The following is an 18691-nucleotide window of genomic DNA, read 5'->3' on the forward strand; positions in this document are numbered from 1 at the left end:
TTCATAGCATCTTCTTGTATTTCTTAATTCTTCTACAAAGAATATACTTCCTTGCCTTTTTTAGTGTCTCAAGCTTTTAGGATATGATGGCTTTTTCTAACTTTTCTAGTGGCATGTTTCTCTGTTTCATCAGATCTTAATTTCGTCTATTCCCTTTGAATTTTTTTCAGATTTACTGAATTGCTTATGTGATATTGATATTCCCTTCTTTTTCTATTTTTGCGTCTCCTCTTTGCATATACTGATCCATGATATCTTCAATAATTCACAGCTGCTTACTAAAAAAATCTTTTCAGGCCTAATGCAAAGGCAAACACATGCCCAACCGAGGGATGAGAGAGCGGTGTACATAAAGCCCTTGAAGGAGCTTTTCACTCATATTGCTTCTCTGTCTTCCCATCCTTATCATGATTTCTCTTTCTGTTCATCTCCTTTAATGCAGCCTTTTTCTCCTCTGGCAGTTTTCTCCTCTCAAAATGTTTCTTGCAACTAATCACCAGAGCTGAGAAAGAACCATCCCTGCAGCAAGCCACAGTCCCCCTTGGTCTCAGATTTCTTCAGCCACTAAAGAAAAGTAAAGCTCCCCTTCAATCACAGTGCCCACAGAAGGGACATGAAACCGAATATCCAAATGCATGGGCTGAGCAAGGGCTTTCCCTGAGGCCGCACAGGTGGGAGCAGGCAGTATTTGACCCTTGTCTCTGTAAATACTGAAGGATAAACTCGGCTGCAGTTGTCAGCATCATCAGGAGACCTTTTCCCACTGGCACTAGTGGAACTATTGTCTTAGTGCGTGGGAGGCTGGAGGTAATTTTAGTGGCGGTGAAAGGTGCCAGACTTATCAGACATGGAAGATGTTGCTCTAGATTTTACTTGTATAGTGCTTTATACCTACGCTAACTCAGTGTAAAACACCATTGCTGGTTTGACTAGAGAGTTTTGATTTAGTAGTTGTTAGCACGCTTGTTTTGCAGCACTAATGACTAGGCAAAGCTTTCTCCTTACATAACAGGTACTGTATAGGCAGAAGGATTAACAGTGTCATTTTGCCGGTGTCTGCCTATTCTGCTGTGGAGTCAGCTCTTCCATGTATGCAAAATTATTCAATATATCTTTGGTACCACAGCTAAGCAAATTAACAAGCTTTCTTATGCATCAAACCAGAGAAGCCATTAATTTGTTATTGGAGAGCACTGCACAAACACACACAGCTCTGAACAGTCCTGTGCTGTATCCCTCAGAGATGCATACACATTTTTTAGTATTTATGGACTCTGGAAATGCTTAGAAAAAAATGCATATTGTGTTATCTTACTAACCAGAGACATGACAGTTATTTAAAACACTATTTATTTCTTGGCAATATTTTAACAGTTCTAGTAAAATCCTAAAACAAATACATGAAATGCAGTATATTTTTATTCCGTTGAACTCTGTGGGCTTTGTTTAAGGGCAGAAGGAGAATATATTGTTATTGTGCTCTGTGGCTTCCACTGGTCAAACACCACCACCCAGCCGTTGGCTCTATTTGAGATTGTCAGTCAAAGCTTTTCTTATGTGAAAATATAAGACATTTCAGAGCTACTGGTTTCATCAGTCATAGCAGACAAGGTTGGTCAACATTTTCAGTAAAGGCGTGTCCAGGATAAAGCCTTCGGTCCAATATCCTTGACTTATAAGACAGCTTGAAGAGTAACACAGCATTTCCATCTGAGCTTTAGTGTCTAGAGTGGAATGGAATGGATCTATTGTGAGCCTGATCTGCCTTCACACTGCAGGAAAATTTGGCTCAGTGTCATAAGTCATGATGGTCAGGCTCATATTCATATTTGATTATCTGCTCTGAGGGTTACACTGCCTACCAAGGAGTAACTAACAGATCCAGGCAGTCCTGCCCTCCCTGGGGGCAGACATTCCTCCGGAGTCCAGAACTTTGCTCCAGGAGCTGCCCAATCCCATCCACGCTTCCAACTTCCACCAGTGCAGACTTTCTCAACAATCATTTTATAGAAGCTTTTCTCTCTTTTATTCTCACCTGATGCTGAAAGAGACCTGGTAAAGCACAGCTCTCCTTGAGAAGACACCGCAGAACGCCTCCCTACCCAAAATCCCAATCTATTATGTCAAGTATCTCCCTTTTCTCCTGCAATCCAGAGAACAACAATGATCCCTGAGGCTGATAGGACCAGTTTTCTTCTTCCTCTTGATGTCTGTCTCTCTGGCCAAAACTCTTCTGTCAAAAGCAATGTGAACACAGATTTTTGTCTTCCCTTGTCTCTCCTACCTGCCTGCTCCCATCTCTCCCTGGCACTGCAATGATTTCTCATCTGACCATGTTAACATCTGTAATCAAGTGGGCTGAATACGAAGAGGAGCTGCGACTCCACTTTGAGACAAGTATCTTCCGTTACGCATGTCACCACCCAAAACAGAGACCTGTATAAAAGGATTAGTTTCCTTAGCATTATTTTGTGATGTCTGATGTGTCTAACAGAGAGATGGGCAGTTCATGAAGCTGAGAGAACAAGTGATAGAAGGACATAAAAATGTATGACCCTGAGAAAAAGCCTCACAAATAGGCTTGAGTGAGCCTCAAATAGGATTTAGATCTGAGAAACTGCTGCTGCTTAAGATCTACCCTGTACTAATGGAAAACAAGGCTTTGATTATAAATAAACAGGACTGTACCACAGACACACCTGATTTCATCACCAGTTTCTCATCAGACCATGGAATAACCCACAGCACTGAACTTGACTGTTCATGTCGACCAGAAGAGTCCAGCAAGTTTAAAATATAGATAACTGTGCAAAGAGTAAATATCCTAAGCAGTAACCTGAATTCAGGCAGATTTCAGGTTAGTTTAAAAGACAAGTAACTACTTCACTCAGCCCATTTTTGGATCCAAGCAAAGCTGGCAGAAGAGAAAAAAAAAAACCTCAGCTCTGGAAGCCAAGGGCAAAGAAACAATGCGGGCAACAAAATGAAAGTTCCCTTGCGAATGGCAAGTTTCAGCTTGCATCTAACTGCAGTAATAAGAAAGCAAAGTGATTCACTCTGGCAAAGTTTTCCAGCTTGAGGAGCTTGAAATAATACGACCGCCCACCACAACCAGTGCCTGCGAGTGAGCTCAGAGCAGGGAGCCGGGGCAGCCGCAGAGTATCGAGGCGATACAGGGAAGGTAGAAATGGAAAGTTAATTTTCAGCAAAGTAAAGATAAATGGCAGCCTGCTGGGGAGGAGGGAAGAGAGGCAGCAGCAACGGTATTGCAGTCTTGTAAAAATAAAATTGAGTAATGATGATTTGTTCTGTGAAAGAAAAACTGTTCTGCTCTTTCCCAGCACCCGGGAGATGGATGTTCATGCGTGCCATGTAGCACTGTGCCTTGGAGGAATTGTCAGGTCACCATATAAAGTTTTCAGTTTGTGAACTGTTGAGAGAAGGTATATTTTAAAGATGGGTAAGAAGGGTCGAGTGACTTACCTGTGGCAGGCTAGTCACAGAGTGAAAAAAAAAAACAAACCCAAAACAATATTGATTTACTACCTGAGTGTGGTTAATATTTATCTAGATGTTCAAACTGGGTATCAGGTTACAACCTACAAAAAGTTGGCCAATCGTAGCAAGATTTTTCAACTAAACTGTTAACATTTTTCAAGTACAGACATGCTGACACAACTTAAAAGGAAAGCTACAAAATAGCAGGTCTCATTATTGTCACTTAAATAAAACCTCCAAGACAGCTAATTATGTGTATGCACTTTTAACTTTGTCAAAATGTATGTAACAGGCAATAAATTTAATTTTCTCAACCTATATTTAGGTGGGCATGCTAACCTTTTTTTTTTTATTATTAGTCCCAAATCGCTTATCACCAAAACTGTGCTTTGTCCCCAGGCATTTTCCTCATTTCTTTGTGTTCTGTAATTCAATGACCACAAAATTACATGAGCTTAACTACAGAAAGATTAATTTTAGGTTGTAACTGTTTCATCTTGCTTGGGCGTTTCTCTTTGTGGACCATCTGTGCTTGATAGTGTGATACCCACAGTTCATTTACCTTTCTTAAGGATAACTTCTGTTCAGTGGTTTCAATCCTTCTCAGTATGCAGGCCCCTAAAAAAGTATAAATGGATCTTTTGACCCTTCCATAAAAATTTGAAGCCCATTGACAATAAATGGCTTGTTTTTTACTTGCTGCTTCTTAGTGATAGCACCTCAGAGGTCCATGGACCACAAACTTAAACCTACTGAAAGCCTCTGTAACTTGCACAGACTTACTCCACTTGTTCTGCAAATGAGCCTGACTTTAACCTTGTGCTAATGAACAACACTAAAGCTGTGGGCAATGTATGAACTGCATATATATACTGCACGGGAAATGTATAGGCTGTGTGAAATACGAGCTAATAACAATGGTACATATGCTCTTGTATAATGGAGGTATGAAGGAATGCCAAGGTCTACGTCTGCCTCCAAAACTCAGATTTCTAGCTCCTTCCTTCCTGTAAATCTATAGGAAGAACCGACCATGTTTGGGCCTATTAGTTCAGCGAGAACCATTTTACAGCCTGTGTGTATGAAACTGGACTGCAGCATGGCAGGACAAACTCAGGGAAGTGAGTCCTCCTCCTTCCACAGCCTGTCTAACCCTCCGGTCCTGAGCAAGGGTTTTCCCCAAGGGTTGCTCATGCCCAAGGAAGAGGGAGCTCAGAACAAGCCACACCCACAGACATTGTGTGAGCAGCATAATTTCAAAAACAAAGGTTTGAAAAACTCATACTTCAAAAGATCCTGGCCAATGGCACGGAAGATTTTCTTCTCTGATGACATTCCTCTCTGATTTGTTTTTATAAGTTTAGGCAGCTCTCTGCTGGTACAGCTGCTGCGGAGCCCTGCCAGAGGAGCCATAATTTCTTAATAGCCTCCACCAATGAGCTGTCGTGTTAACAAAACAGAAGATGAGAAAATGTAGTTGTAGAGCAGGCAGATGTAACCAGAGGCTAAGGAGGCAGCCGCTTGTAGCACCTTCTCTAATGTGGCCCCAGAGGAAACCTGGAACTGCCGTGACCAGGAGCAGGTGGGATGTGATCCTCCCTTCTGAAACCACCGAGTTTCTGTCCACCTACTTAGACATCTAAAGCCTTGACCAAGCTTCAGCTGTGCGCTGAGGCCAGCCAAGGCAGAAAAACAAACACAGGGATTTCATGTGTCCCGTTCACTTCTGAAGAGGGGACCCGACAGTAATACATTGACAAGCCAAGCCATCAGCTATTCAAGATGATCAAGAGCAGTGACATTTCCACATTTTCAGAGCTCTCTGCAGACATAGCTAATTAAGTCTTGCATCATCACCGCAGTTAAACACAAGTAAGTATTCATCTCCCCTTTTGACAGAGGAGGAAGCTGGAGTCCGGGGGGTATTTAGGGCCAAGGAGTGAGTCACCGGCAGAGCCAGAGCTATATTTTAAGTGCTGTAAGCTCCAGGATCACTGCCTTTTCATTTAAGTTATTAGGTTGAAAAATGCCTCCTTCTCAGTGTGAATTAAAGGGAAGACAGAGAATATTCTTCCATTATCAGTAAGAACAGGATAACCTTCTCCACAGTGTGAGACTAACCATCAAAGTATTGTGACAAGTTTGCAGTACATGGAATATCTCTCATTTGGGGGGACTATTGAGGTAGAAGAAATGAGAAGAGGTGATGGGGAGGCCCTGGGTCTCATGGGCATGGCTGGCACACAAGACAGGAAGGGTTCATAAAGTGCCTTGCTTTCTTCCCAGTCCTTACCTTGGCCACCTCCTGCTCTGCAGACATTAGTGCCAACAGGGTCTGATCAAGATTAGCAGTGCCACTGCACTGGGAGCCTTCCAGACTCCGGGGAAACAGCTCCTATCCCGTGTGTGTTACAAGAAGACACAACAGGTGTCTGAAAAAGAGAACTGCAGAAATAATCTATCAGTGAAATCAGCCTCTCTCAGGTTTGTTTTTAAACTTAAAAAAAAACCAAAACATTTCCAAATATAATATCCACACACAATTTCATTCAAATTTATCAAATTCATGTCATAATTAGGATTCAGAATAACTTAATGTACATATAATTATTGACGGACAAAGAAGTAGGTGTGTGCGTGGGCGTCTGAAGGCAGTGACTTCTTAAAGCGAGTGTTGCCTAAACTAACCTGCCTCAACTTGTAATAACGCTTTTTCCAAAGCATAACAGTGGGCCAGTTTGCTGGGCGTAGCAAAAGCGGAGAGTGTAAGTCGGAGGCTGGAAAGGTGGTGTGAGTATCACTCATATCACTCTAATCTTGAGGTTATTTTCTGAATTGCCTTTTCCCTTTGTGCTCCGGGAGCCGCTCACAGTGCTATAAACCCAAAAGGTGCTCAGGAGCAGTGTCCTGGGAGGGCGTCTCCTCTGAACAGCTCTGAGTAGCTCTGCTCCCTCTCCTGCACTGGGGCAGGAGCAGCAGGTAGCAAAGGATCAACAGTCCCTAAGAGCCAAATTCCTACAGGACATCCTTCCCAGAGATGAGCTTTCCAGAACCAAATGAATCAGCTTTGTGGAAAAATAAATCAGCTATATTGTAGTAGAGGAAATGGTTTAATGTGTGTGTTGAGTGATATCGCTGCAGATAAATTCTGCCCTCTTTATACTTTTTTTTGCCTGGGAAAATAAACAGTACACAGGAAATGCTGAAAAAGTGGTCATCATGATAATTAGCAAGCCTTAACAGAAGTTTGCATTTTTTTCTTTAATAAAATAATAAAAATGTATGGAACTGGCATAAATAAATAGCACAGATAAATGTACATGCTGACAGTTTTTCATGTTTCTGTATTTAAAATTCATGACTAAACTGAGCATCTTTCTCATCAGCTGAATTTCATTCATGGCTGTGATCTAGTATGTTTTCTTCACTGAAAACCTCCTGATGTTATTAGTTCTAAACTGGCTAATTCAAAACTAACTCAGGGCCCAATTCTGTTCCTAACAGCAACATCTCAAAATCTGCATTGCAATCCCAATACTCGTTTACCAGGTTCATACCAGGAACCTGAAAGCAGAGCATGGCCCAAGCTACAAGATAAAAACACATATCAGCAACTAGGTTCAAATGCAATAAAGAATAAAATAGTATTTCATGGTCAAAAAGTACCTTTGACTACCCAGTTTAATTCATTATTGTGTGGCACACATCCTTTCCGTTAATGTTTAAATAGCACTTTTATACTGGACGCTTGTTGTCCTCCAGTCCACACATTTTGCTCATTCCTCATTTTTTTCTTCATAAGCAATTTGGAAATATACTGCTGTAACAAGCAAGGCTAAGCCAATACATATGTATAAGAACATAAAACCAGCCATACTGTGTCAAGAACCAATATCCATCCAGCTCACTATCATAACTCCAGAACTAGCAGCAGATGTTTTTGGGAAAGACTACAGAAGAGAGAGTATTTTTAGTGTGAATCTCCACATGGTATTTCTTCCCAGCTTCCAGCACCACATTAAATATTTATCTGACTGATGTAATATTACATATTTCTGTGTTTCCAGATCTCCCAGTGCTTGAGGATAAAAAGGACCTTCTAGCACAGAGTAAAACCTTCAGGCTGTTCTGAATTAGCCCATCCACTGTCATTTTCATCACCTAACTGTGTTGTTGGGCTCATTTTCTTTAGTCCATCAAAGCAACCAAAGAGCCTGGATTGGTGTTCGTAAAACACGGGAATACCGTAGAAAAAAAAGATCCCTGGGGCATAGTTACTGTATTATTTACACATGCAAACCTCACAGCTAACACTGGGCATAGACATCTCGTACCAAGTATCAGCCCAGTGACCTTCTGCTTCAGGGCCCAGGAGGTGAAATCCTTGGCTAGTTTTTTATTCAGTCCTTTGACAAAGTTTGTGTTTATGTCTCAGAGCACTAAAGTTTAGCCTGTAGAGATCACGAATGTCTCTCATTCAAAAAATACGGTCAATCTCATAGAGGTAAACAAATACAGGAATTGGGCCAGTTTATAACCGTGTGTTGGTCGGTGATGGCACATTTCTAGAAATGCAGTGGCTTACTGCAGGTCACAGTAATTAAAAGAACTACCGTAAAGTGGGAATACAACTCAAACTTCCCAACCCCCTTGATTTTCTTTGTAGGAGCAAGGCTGTCTGTCAGCTAACACCCAGCAGCGAGGTGATGACAGCCTCACTGCCACCAGATGCTGTGACAAATGCTCGGCCTTACCCGAACTGCTGTCTCAGAGCAGGGCTCAGCTCCTGGGGCAAGGGGGACACCCTGTGTCCCCTCCTTTGCCCCTGTGGCTCCAGTTGGCACCTGGCTGCTCAACTCCTCTTCCTCCCCACAGCCATTATCTCCTCATGAAGCCCGAGTCTCTCTGGCTCTAGCCGCTGCCCTTGCCTCCCCCGATTTTATTCAAAAGCCTTTGTGGCAGGCGATGCAGCTGTGTGCTGTTGCCTGCCCACCCAGAGCCACTCTTACTCTTCACGCCACCTCCGCTGGAGAGTTTTCCCCCAGGATCCCGCAATGTTCTCTCAGTGTCCCCTCTGCAAGGTGGGGTTAAGGGATGTCTCTGGCTGCACGTGGAGGGGCTGGAGCCTTGCTAGAGCAGATCCCAGCCTCTGCCCATCTGCTTTCCTGAGCCATTTCAGAAAAAAGCTGAAGGGCTTAAAGTTCAGTGAACCTAACATAAATAAATTTCAATGAGATCTTTAAACCTTAGAGACTTACTGCAAACTTACTAGAAAGATTTACTTTTTCAACATCATTTGTCTGCTTTGGAACACAAAAAATGAAATTTGCTCTGATCAGATATGATTGCGAGGAACTGCCTGCCTATTGCATGAAAAAAAGATACTGAAATTATCTCACTAACTAAAGAAATGAAAGCATGAAATGAAGCAGCTCCTGTCTCCTGAGCTGACTCTGCCTAATCTCTTATAACATTGCGCACATATAAAGCCTCTGACAGACCCTCGCCAAACATAAACAACTTGTACATAGAAGTTTTAAAACCAGACTGAAACTAAACCTCTTCTGAATCTAATGGCAAATTCTACCTCTGGGGGGATTTGTTTCTAAAGGAGGATGCTGTGTGTACACATTTCTTGTTACAGTTGGTGGGGTGGTTTCTTTGACCAGCTGGGTTTTCTTTCTTGCTCTTTCTCATGTATCATTGGCTTCTCTACTGCCTCTTTTCCATGACAGCAAACAGGCTTTCTGAAAAAGCGTTTCCTTTGCAAGTTTTTAATATTAGGAAAGGATTTCCATCATAATTTTAATACCCCATCTCACCTTGAGTCCTTCTAAAAGATTATTTTTCCCCCTCTGTCTTATACAGTAAGACTTAATTTTTCCTCTGTCACTATTATTTGTCAGTCTTACTGCACTGTTTGCTGTAAATCGTACTCTGACGAACTTCTAAGAGGAACAGTGCAAGTAAAAAGATTCCTTCATCCCTCAGTTTTCTGTGTTCCTCCTTTTTCTTATTACTTTTCTTATTTTTCCTGTAAAGTCGGATGTTTTGCCTCCTGTTTTTGCTATGCAGCCGCACACTTCCAAAATGGACCAAGACATCATGCGTTCCTTTCACAGCCACACAACAGAGAGCTGCTGCTGGCACATGATCAAATGCATGGAGGAGTCCTTAGGGGTGAAGACAAACAATCTTTTGCTGTTTTTCCAGTGGAACACTCCTCTGAATCGTGCAGGATTATGTCTTTATGATATTCCCATCTACTTATGACCAGTAGCAACAGCTGACACTGGAAGGAATCCAGAGTGGACTAACAAGCACAAGTACTACTTGTTTAAAAGCAATAAAAATAGCTTCAGTGGATGCTGTGTCAGCCCACGTAACCAAGGCTGGGACGGAGCACCCAGCCACTGACGGGGGGTTTGCCAAAGCTGCTTTCTGCCACCCAGCTCCCCTTTGCCCGGACCTGGCTCTCCAACACCTTGAGCAAAGGAGACTGTGTGGCGGGGGAAGGTATTGCCTGAGAGACTCGGCTAGGGAGGGTTTGGGGTTGCATGTATATATACACAAGGTACCTGATGATCACTGACCAAAAAGTTTCTCAGGATCTCCTTAAAAAAAATCTCAATATTTTGTTAATACTGTGAAAGTTTAAAGAAACCTTACTGAAGCAGAGGATGGGCAGTATAGCAGTCTTCATTCAGGATAAAAATAAGAAATTGCCAAATTTCTTTTAGGAACAAACTAGACAAAATGAGAAAAACTGCTGCCTCAGGCCGGTGTTGCGCTGGGTGGAAATTTAACGATGTAGCTGGTGGTGAGGAACGCTGTAGAAGGGAGATGAGGATTATGGCTTTGTGGAGATGTTCTGGGAAAAGCAAAAAAGGCAGCAGAAAAGCCAGAATGAAACAAGATAAATGCTCTTAACTTAGCACAGAAAGAAGGCAACAAAAGTCCATATTGACCAGAGGGCTGGGAGGAGGAGTACCGAGGCTCTGAACAGGAACCTCCTCCTGTGGTTTCATTCCTAGTGTCTTCCAGAGAATATAGTTTTAGCTATTAATTCCATAAATAAAAAACAGTATCTCAAATATATGTAGCTTATATTACTTTCATTTCCAATAAAAGGAAAAACTAAGAACCTGAATGTTGACTATGCACTGAACAGGCTGCTAAATAAATTAGGCAGACCTCCCCCACTGGGAAATAAAAAACAATATTCCATATAGCAGTAAAAGCATCACCAATAAATACAATCTGGAACAAAATTTTTGATTAATTCACATAAGTTTAGACAGGTATGCAGCCAGACTGTGAGCACAGCAACATTAGTGTAAGTCTGGAGAACTCCACTAGAGCTGACAGATTTCTCAGTTTCACATACATAATAACTTAGTGGTTAATGATTGTTGGGTTTGGGTTTTTTTTTTCCCCCATAAAGCAGCAGCACAGAGAAATTAATCCCATAGGCCCTTCTTCCAGATGAGCAACCCTTGAGTAAAAGCCACCCTTCAAAAAACTTGCATTATTCCCAGAGTGCTGCGCTATTCTTCCATGCCCCGCTACTGCAGCTGCCTGACCTTGTCTCCTGTCCATGCTTGTCTGCTGGTGAAACCCCCTCCCCATCCACCTCACCCCTTACACATCGCCGCCAGATGACATATTTCCATTTATCATATAAAAAAAACAGTGACACACACAAACATTTCCGCTTCTAAGATTTTATTCTTTCAGTTAGCTCAATTGAGCAATAATTTGTAGTCTTATGATTTAAGCTTTTATTTCTTTCCATTAACTTGATCTCATTTCAACTCCAATCCAAAGTACCTATATTTCCTTCTCTAATATCTCTTTTTTCAGGTGTTTGTTTACCATGAAGAATCATTAAGTCATTTCTACAGTATCTTGGCACTGCCCATTGAGTGTATATACTACATTAGATATAACTGGTAGCTATACAGTGATAAATTTGTAAACAGCAAGTCCAGTAACTTTCACAGGTAGGGAATGTATTTTGTCTTTCCTAATTATTTGTGAATGAATCTGCTTGAAGATTCCCCAAAGACGCTAAAATATGTAATTAGAAATTACACAGTGTATGTGCACTGCTTTAGGTTTCACCCCCTTGTCGTGGTTTAACCCCAGCCAGCAGCTCAGCCCCAGGCAGCCGCTCGCTCACTCCCCCCCTGGTGGGATGGGGGAGAGAATTGGAAAAGTAAAAGTGAGAAAACTCATGGGTTGAGATAAAGACGGTTTAATAAGTAAAGCAAAAGCCAAGTCCACCAACAAAGCAAAACAAGGAATTCATTCACTACTTCCCATGGGCAGGCAGGTGTTCAGCCATCCCCAGGAAAGCAGGGCTCCATCACACCTAACAGTTACTTGGAAAGACAAATGCCATTACTCCGAACGTCCCCCCCTTCTTTCTTCTACCCCCAGCTTTATATGCTGAGCATGATGTCATATGGTGTGGGCTATCCCTTTGGTCAGTTGGGGTCAGGTGTCCCAGCTGTGTCCCTTCCCAACCACTTGTGCACCCCCAGCCTCCTCGCTGGTGGGGTGGTGTGAGGAGCAGAAAAGGCCTTGACTCTGTGTAAGTGCTGCTCAGCAGTCACGAAAACATATCTGCATTATCAACACTGTTTCCAGCACCAATCCAAAACATAGCCCCATACTAGCTACTATGGAGAAAATTAACTCTATCCCAGCCAAAACCAGCACATCCCTCAAAGTTACTTCACCAATGCTTGCAGTTCAGGATGAAAGTGCTGCTCTGAGAACGTATGGATTACCCACCGGTAAGAATCACAAAACTCTGCTCCCAGGACGTGGTTACCGGAATCAAATCAATCACAGGGACAGTAAGCATAAATTTTGTTTGGTCTTTTTTTTTTTTTTACATATCTGTGTAACCTCACTGTTTTGTAAGGAGCTGCCCGGCTCTCGGGAAATGCTTCAAATGCAATTGGCAGCTTACTACAGTTTACAAAAAAGTCTGAGTAGGTATGTCCAGAGAGCACTTTTTCTTGAAATAAAATAATTAAACGCATAATCACTCCCATGCTTTGCTTTCATTGCAAAGAACTCATGCTTTGTTACCAAGATATCACTTCTGTTACAAAATACTAATGCAGATCCAAGGTCACCAGTTCCAGGTGACCCCAGCTACACAAAGCATCTCTGTTAGGTTCTACACACCTTCTCTGAAAGACATAGCTGAAGAGAGGGTGGAGGTAGCTCTGGTTCTCAGTGCTGCTGATAAGCCAGCCCCATGTCACCATTACACGCAAGAATACTCGGTACTGATCCCTATATATCTCAGCACAATCCTTTTTATTAATCCTGGAGAACAATGCACTATTTGGTTAAAATCAACACGCAAACCTATAGCAATTTGACATTAAGACAATTTTCTATGACTGCAGGTGGATAGAAATATTTTCCTAAAGGAAGTGTTGCAGACACATATGGACTCTATGAAACACATCTTCTGCATGAAACTTGCTTTTCACTGCCGCTCCCTCACCAATAAATTATACAGGCACCTAGGCAAGCACCAGCTGCTCCCTTCGTCTGTGTTACGAATATACTCTCCAGTGGTGAATAAGCACCGTCGTCTTCTTGCATTCCAGAAACAGACCCTGTGGAACGATGCTGGTGAACACGCCAACAGCAAGAAAATCGCTTGCAAGGCCTTGCCAGCACGAGTTCGACCGCTGCCTGCTGTTTTGACAGGCCCGGCTGCAGCTTGGAGAGCAGCACAAGACCTCCTTCAAAGGTTAAAAACAAAAAACCAAAGAACTTTTAAATGCCCCTGTAGATGTAGATGAGATGCTAAAGCATACTTGCTGATTGGTTTGTTACACGATACTTATGTCTTGATTGTTAAATAAAGCATTGTTATGGCTTGCCATTGAAATAAAAAAGTAGACATTTGTTGATCTATCAGAAGAGCTTCCCTGCCTCTAGTGACTGTAATCCTATAAGCTGTGTCAGAAAGACCTGGTGGAGCAAGAACAGTTACATTGCGTGTCCGTGTTGAGGCAGGCGCTGCCGCTGCCTCCTCTGGACTCCCCGGTCTCTGCTCGCTGGCTCTGGCCATCGTTTTACAGTGAATTCAGTCAACCATGGACAGGTGAAGTGGAGCACAACGGTTCACTGAGACGGATGAGCAGATCAAGCATTTAAGTGTTTCTGTCCTGGAAGACCTTGCTGAGCCTACAATACGCCTTTGCATTGGCAGGGAGTCCATCTTAAATCTCTGTTAGCAGTTTTCCTGCTTTTGGCGTGTTCACCAGCGTCGTTCCACAGGGTCTGTTAGATTTGATGAGGTGAGACACATCTACGACCTCTAGTTGACTACGTGTCCACATCTTTAGTAATCAACAACTCGGACAAAAGAAAATGTCAATAACATGGTACAACATGAAAGTACTGATTTTAAATATATATGTGTATTATTAAATACAGGATGAAAAAAAGTACAGAGCCCAAATTGCTAGTCAACTATTGGAAGATTTAATCCATAAATATTTTTAAGCATTAACATATTGTGCTACTATTAACGAGACTATTAACTGTCAATGTTATTAATGTTAATATCTTGTTACTACAGCAGTAAAAGACAATTCTGAATCTTAAGATCACTACATACTTGTAGTGTGTGTCTGAATTCTTTAGGTTTGGCATTTTATTTTGCTTAACAATTAAAACGGATTCACTTTTGAATATGGTCCACTCTTATAAATCCAGTTTCACTATCTGACTTCAGCAGCAGAAATAGCAGTGGTGTCTGAGCTGCAAGTTTCAACTTAAAAACATTTTTGCTAAAGCTTCACAAGAAAATGTCAAGGAACCATTCTTCCTATGCAGTCACTGAAATTCATCCCCAGTATAAACCCATCAGCATTATTAGCAAAATACGTGGAAGGAAATACAGATTATCATGGCTAACTCACAAGAACCAAACCAAGACAACAGCATCACACCCAGCGATGCAGAATCAGACGTTCTCCCTCTCGAGCCTGTAATTCCTTATCTTGTATGTACTTAGTATTTTCTCTTTCTAACTTGCTATTTTCTGGAAGTTGAAAACTAAGGAGTTTCATTGCTACTCTTCCTACATGCCTTAAAAAGGCATAAGGATTGAATCTAGGCAGGTAGTTTGCTTTAATATGTTTTTCATAATGATACACATATTTCTTACTGCTCTACAATGATTTAACCATTTACTTGAGCTGCTATGGCTTTCTTTTGTGATGCAAGACACACTTTTACTAGCAATATGCATCCTGTATGAATACATTTTACTTAATGACATTTAAAAACTCCTTTGAAAGGATACACATGCCACATATTTAACACAGTGACTTTCTGTGCACTATGATTATTACTGCAAATTGTTTCTCTTTGTCCTGGACTCACTCAGGTTGAGATGAGCGGGTCCTGCTCTGTGGAAGGGATCCTCGCCCCGAGGCATTCACAGTGCAGAGACACAGCAGCGCAGGGTAGGGGAAGGGTCAGCCAGGGATGGGTTGTAATTTTTAATGAAGCTCTGAAGGCAGACAGGGTTAGAGCTTTGTAAATAAGTGCCGGGAGACAGCATTTTAGAAAAACAAATATATCTCCATAAAAGTGAGAAAACCATAAAGGCAGAAAATTTTGTACATAGGGCAAGAGCTGGGGATGACATAAAGCTCAAGGGAGGATAAGGAGGAATTAGACAGAGCTCCCACCATTAGACACAATGGCTTAAAACCGCTATAACAACTTTCCTTTCTGAAGTGAACAAAGTTTTTTCCTTCTAATCCTTCAGGCTCCTAGTCAGATGTGGTGACAGCTGCTCTTGCTATGACGCAGAGTCAAAAGAATTTTAAATATGACTTTTTTAAAATCTGAAAAAAGCCTCCATTCGTGAAGTAGCTTTCCTTTCTGGCCACCTTAAATGGTTGTTTGCTGCAGAGTTTGCACAGCTGTGAAGCTCTCAATCTTAGACACGTTTTAGATAGCTGCTGACTCGGAGTGAGTAGAAATGGAGGAAGCAATGGATCTTGAAGAAGACAAATGATGATAAACTTTGGTTTCTACCCTTAATGTATTCTTACACTGGCACTTTGGCTTAAATATCACTAAAGCTGAGAGACACAAATGCTACCTTCATGTCAGAGCATGAGAAATGCAACAAATAATTAGGCTTATTCTCTAGCAAACATCACACACAATAAGAAAACTCCCATTAACAAGACACTTCTCTTTGTCACATATTGCCTCAAACTGGCATCCGCATGGAAAAGAATTACAGTCTATTAGGGAAGAAAGTCATCCTTGACAAGTCTTTCTCTAGCAGTCAATCTCACAGCTTTCACGCAACTTCTCAGTCTTTCAAACTTGTCAGGTTAAAAAAAAAAAAAAGAAGAGTGGAGCACTGAATACAGCCAGATCTTGGCAGAAGAAATACAAGAAATGTTCTTAATTCTTCAGCTATCAAAGTTGAAGGTGAAACCTGCCAACCACCACATACTGGAGTGAACTCACAAGAATTATTAATAAAAAAGCACAGTTATCATTTAACATTGCAAAACAATAATTCCCTCTCACATCTCAATCCCAATCCTCAAGGAATATTTACAAAATATTTAGGATTAATTATTATTATTATTATACTATTTAGTATTAAATAGTACAGAATAAGTAGAGACATTGGTTTTATGCTCATTACAATTCTGTCAACATGTTCTCTTGCTGACTTGACCCTGTTCTGCAAATGCTTTCTCTGTCTCAATCTGTCACCTCTGGTCCTCCTGAAATCTCTCGGTTAACATTACATCTCCCACAACTGGGCTAATTAATTAACATAATTACAGATTACTTTCTCTTTTGTTTGGTTACTTCAAAATGACCTGCAGAACTTCACTTGTTTTACAGTACAGTCCCATTCTGAGGGAATAGTGAATTCAGGGATGGGGTGAGGAGTGAGTAGCTCTGGAAGGGTGAAACAGTCCTAGTTCTGTTTTGCTGCTGGGAAAAATGTATCAGCAGCCTGGGAGAAATGGCTTCCAGTGATATCTGCATCAGACTTGCTAAAATGCTTGCATACTGGAAAACTTGACCATGTTTTACATCAGTTGGTCTAATAACATACTCCCACCTTGTTCAGGGAAACAAGCCAATGTTTTGAAATATTTTACCCTACACACACTCCTGGTATGTATGACCTGCTGAAAGCCATACAAAAGACCCCAACTGCTAGATAGAGTATGCTATATTACACTTAGATATAGGAAAGACAGCCATGAAATTTAGCCAACCTATTGAGATGACATAGGCCCTTCCCAGAAGTACCAACAGCCTTGGAGATGAGCTCTACTAATGGAAGTTTTCAGACTTCATCTTCTGCCCATATTTCTGCTGCTGTGCTATGTCATGAAGGCCAGATCGAATCTGAATTTCTCTGAATGCTGCCCGTCTTCCCTTCTGTACCTGTAGTGCTCCTTTTCAAACTCTTTGTGGTCATCTTAAGTTTCCCGACAACCACTTGTGGCTTCAACCTGTGATACGCACTGAAAAAAATGTATTTTATATTACAAGCAATGGAAAAAGACATCGGTTAGGGGTTTCTTTGACAACCACCACCTCTCTTGAAATGGAAAACTAAAGATACCCTCCAGAGCACCACCAGCAAAGGCCACGCCGTGAGTAGGGTGACAGCTGGAATTCCTGTAGCAGTTCTATTTTGAAAACGTGTCTGATGGGAATGCCTCCGCTGCTGCCAGCACAGGCTGCTGCTACTTAGGTTAGTCATGAAAACCAAGAAAATGCAAAACAACATTTCAGAAACGCAGAACTTCAAAAAACCCTGTAAAAAATTATTTTCTGCTTCCAAGCACTGAAGACAGATGTTATTTTATTTGACTTGCTTCAATTACATTTCTTGTTATGAAATATTTCTGTTAGGGTACAATCATCATAATTACGTCCCTACTGTGTAATGGGCCCTACAAATACATGTGACACTTAGTCCCTGTTGCACAAAGCTGACATTTTAAGATAAAAGAGATTTGAGGAGAGTCACTGAGTATTTAAACCAAATAAACATTACTCTCCTTCCTCATATAAATCACAAGTAGTAACTTCTTTCATTTGTCCTACATTGTTGTTACTCATTGTTTCCATACAAAGACCCATATTCTGGGGAGAGAGTTCTCATCTTGCTGATGAACTAGGGGAGGGATCTTTGCATATAGAGGCAAATATGAAACAAATGTGTTTATATATATATAAATACACACTTCTCTCTATCTGAATAAAATAAAAAAAACACAAGTGGGTGGAAAATGAAAGTATCACTGGAAAAGTGAAGGTTATGGGTTAAGACAGGAGAAGATAACAGAGAGGAGCAGAACTCTGAAGGGCGTTCTAGGTTCAGACAAGAAGCTTAAACTTCATATGCTCAAATGAGGGAGACACCATCGAGAAGGAATATGCCCAAAGTGTCAGGCAAGGAAACAAGCTGTAGAAACTATGCACCGTAAGGGCTGCGCAAGGGCTTCATTAAGTTGATGGAGGCTTAAAGGTAAAGTTCAATGGCAGAGTTCTAGCTGGGCTCATAACCCTCAGTGTTGAAAATATTCATCCAGTTTCTCACATCCCTATTCCTTGCTGCTGCCTCTTGCTTTGCATTGGCTGCGGTGCTTGTTGGACCCCACCATCAGAACACTCAAGTCACTAAAAAGGCAGAAAACTAATCCAGCAATAAGAAGCAGAGAGCTTTCTGCCAGGCTGAACTCAGGGGCTGGCAGGCGGCAGAATGGGGCAAGGGAGGAGAAGGAAATAGGGTGGGAGCAGGCAGGCATTTCGGTGCTGAACAGATGTAAGACTAGCTTAGCAGTCATACATAACTCCATCTTGAGGGGAGGAAGGTTATAAGAATTAAGACAGGATGCTCAGGATTTTGGTAGTTTGGGCACAAAGAAGAGGAGGAAACTTGTAAATATTCATAAAATTAATTAATGCGTGATTGGTGTACACCTTCTAGAGGAACAGAAGACTTATAGATCAGTCCTAGCTTGCAGATGCCCATAACAGATTTGACAGTAGTGATAACAACAACAGCAGCTCAGTTTTGACTCTCGGATCTCAGCAGTAGTAAGACATTAAGAGAAGCCAGAGGGAGAACTTGGGGGGTAACTGA

The sequence above is a fragment of the Nyctibius grandis genome, chromosome 7 (genome assembly GCF_013368605.1).
Source record: "Nyctibius grandis isolate bNycGra1 chromosome 7, bNycGra1.pri, whole genome shotgun sequence".
Taxonomy (NCBI): Eukaryota; Metazoa; Chordata; class Aves; order Nyctibiiformes; family Nyctibiidae; genus Nyctibius; species Nyctibius grandis.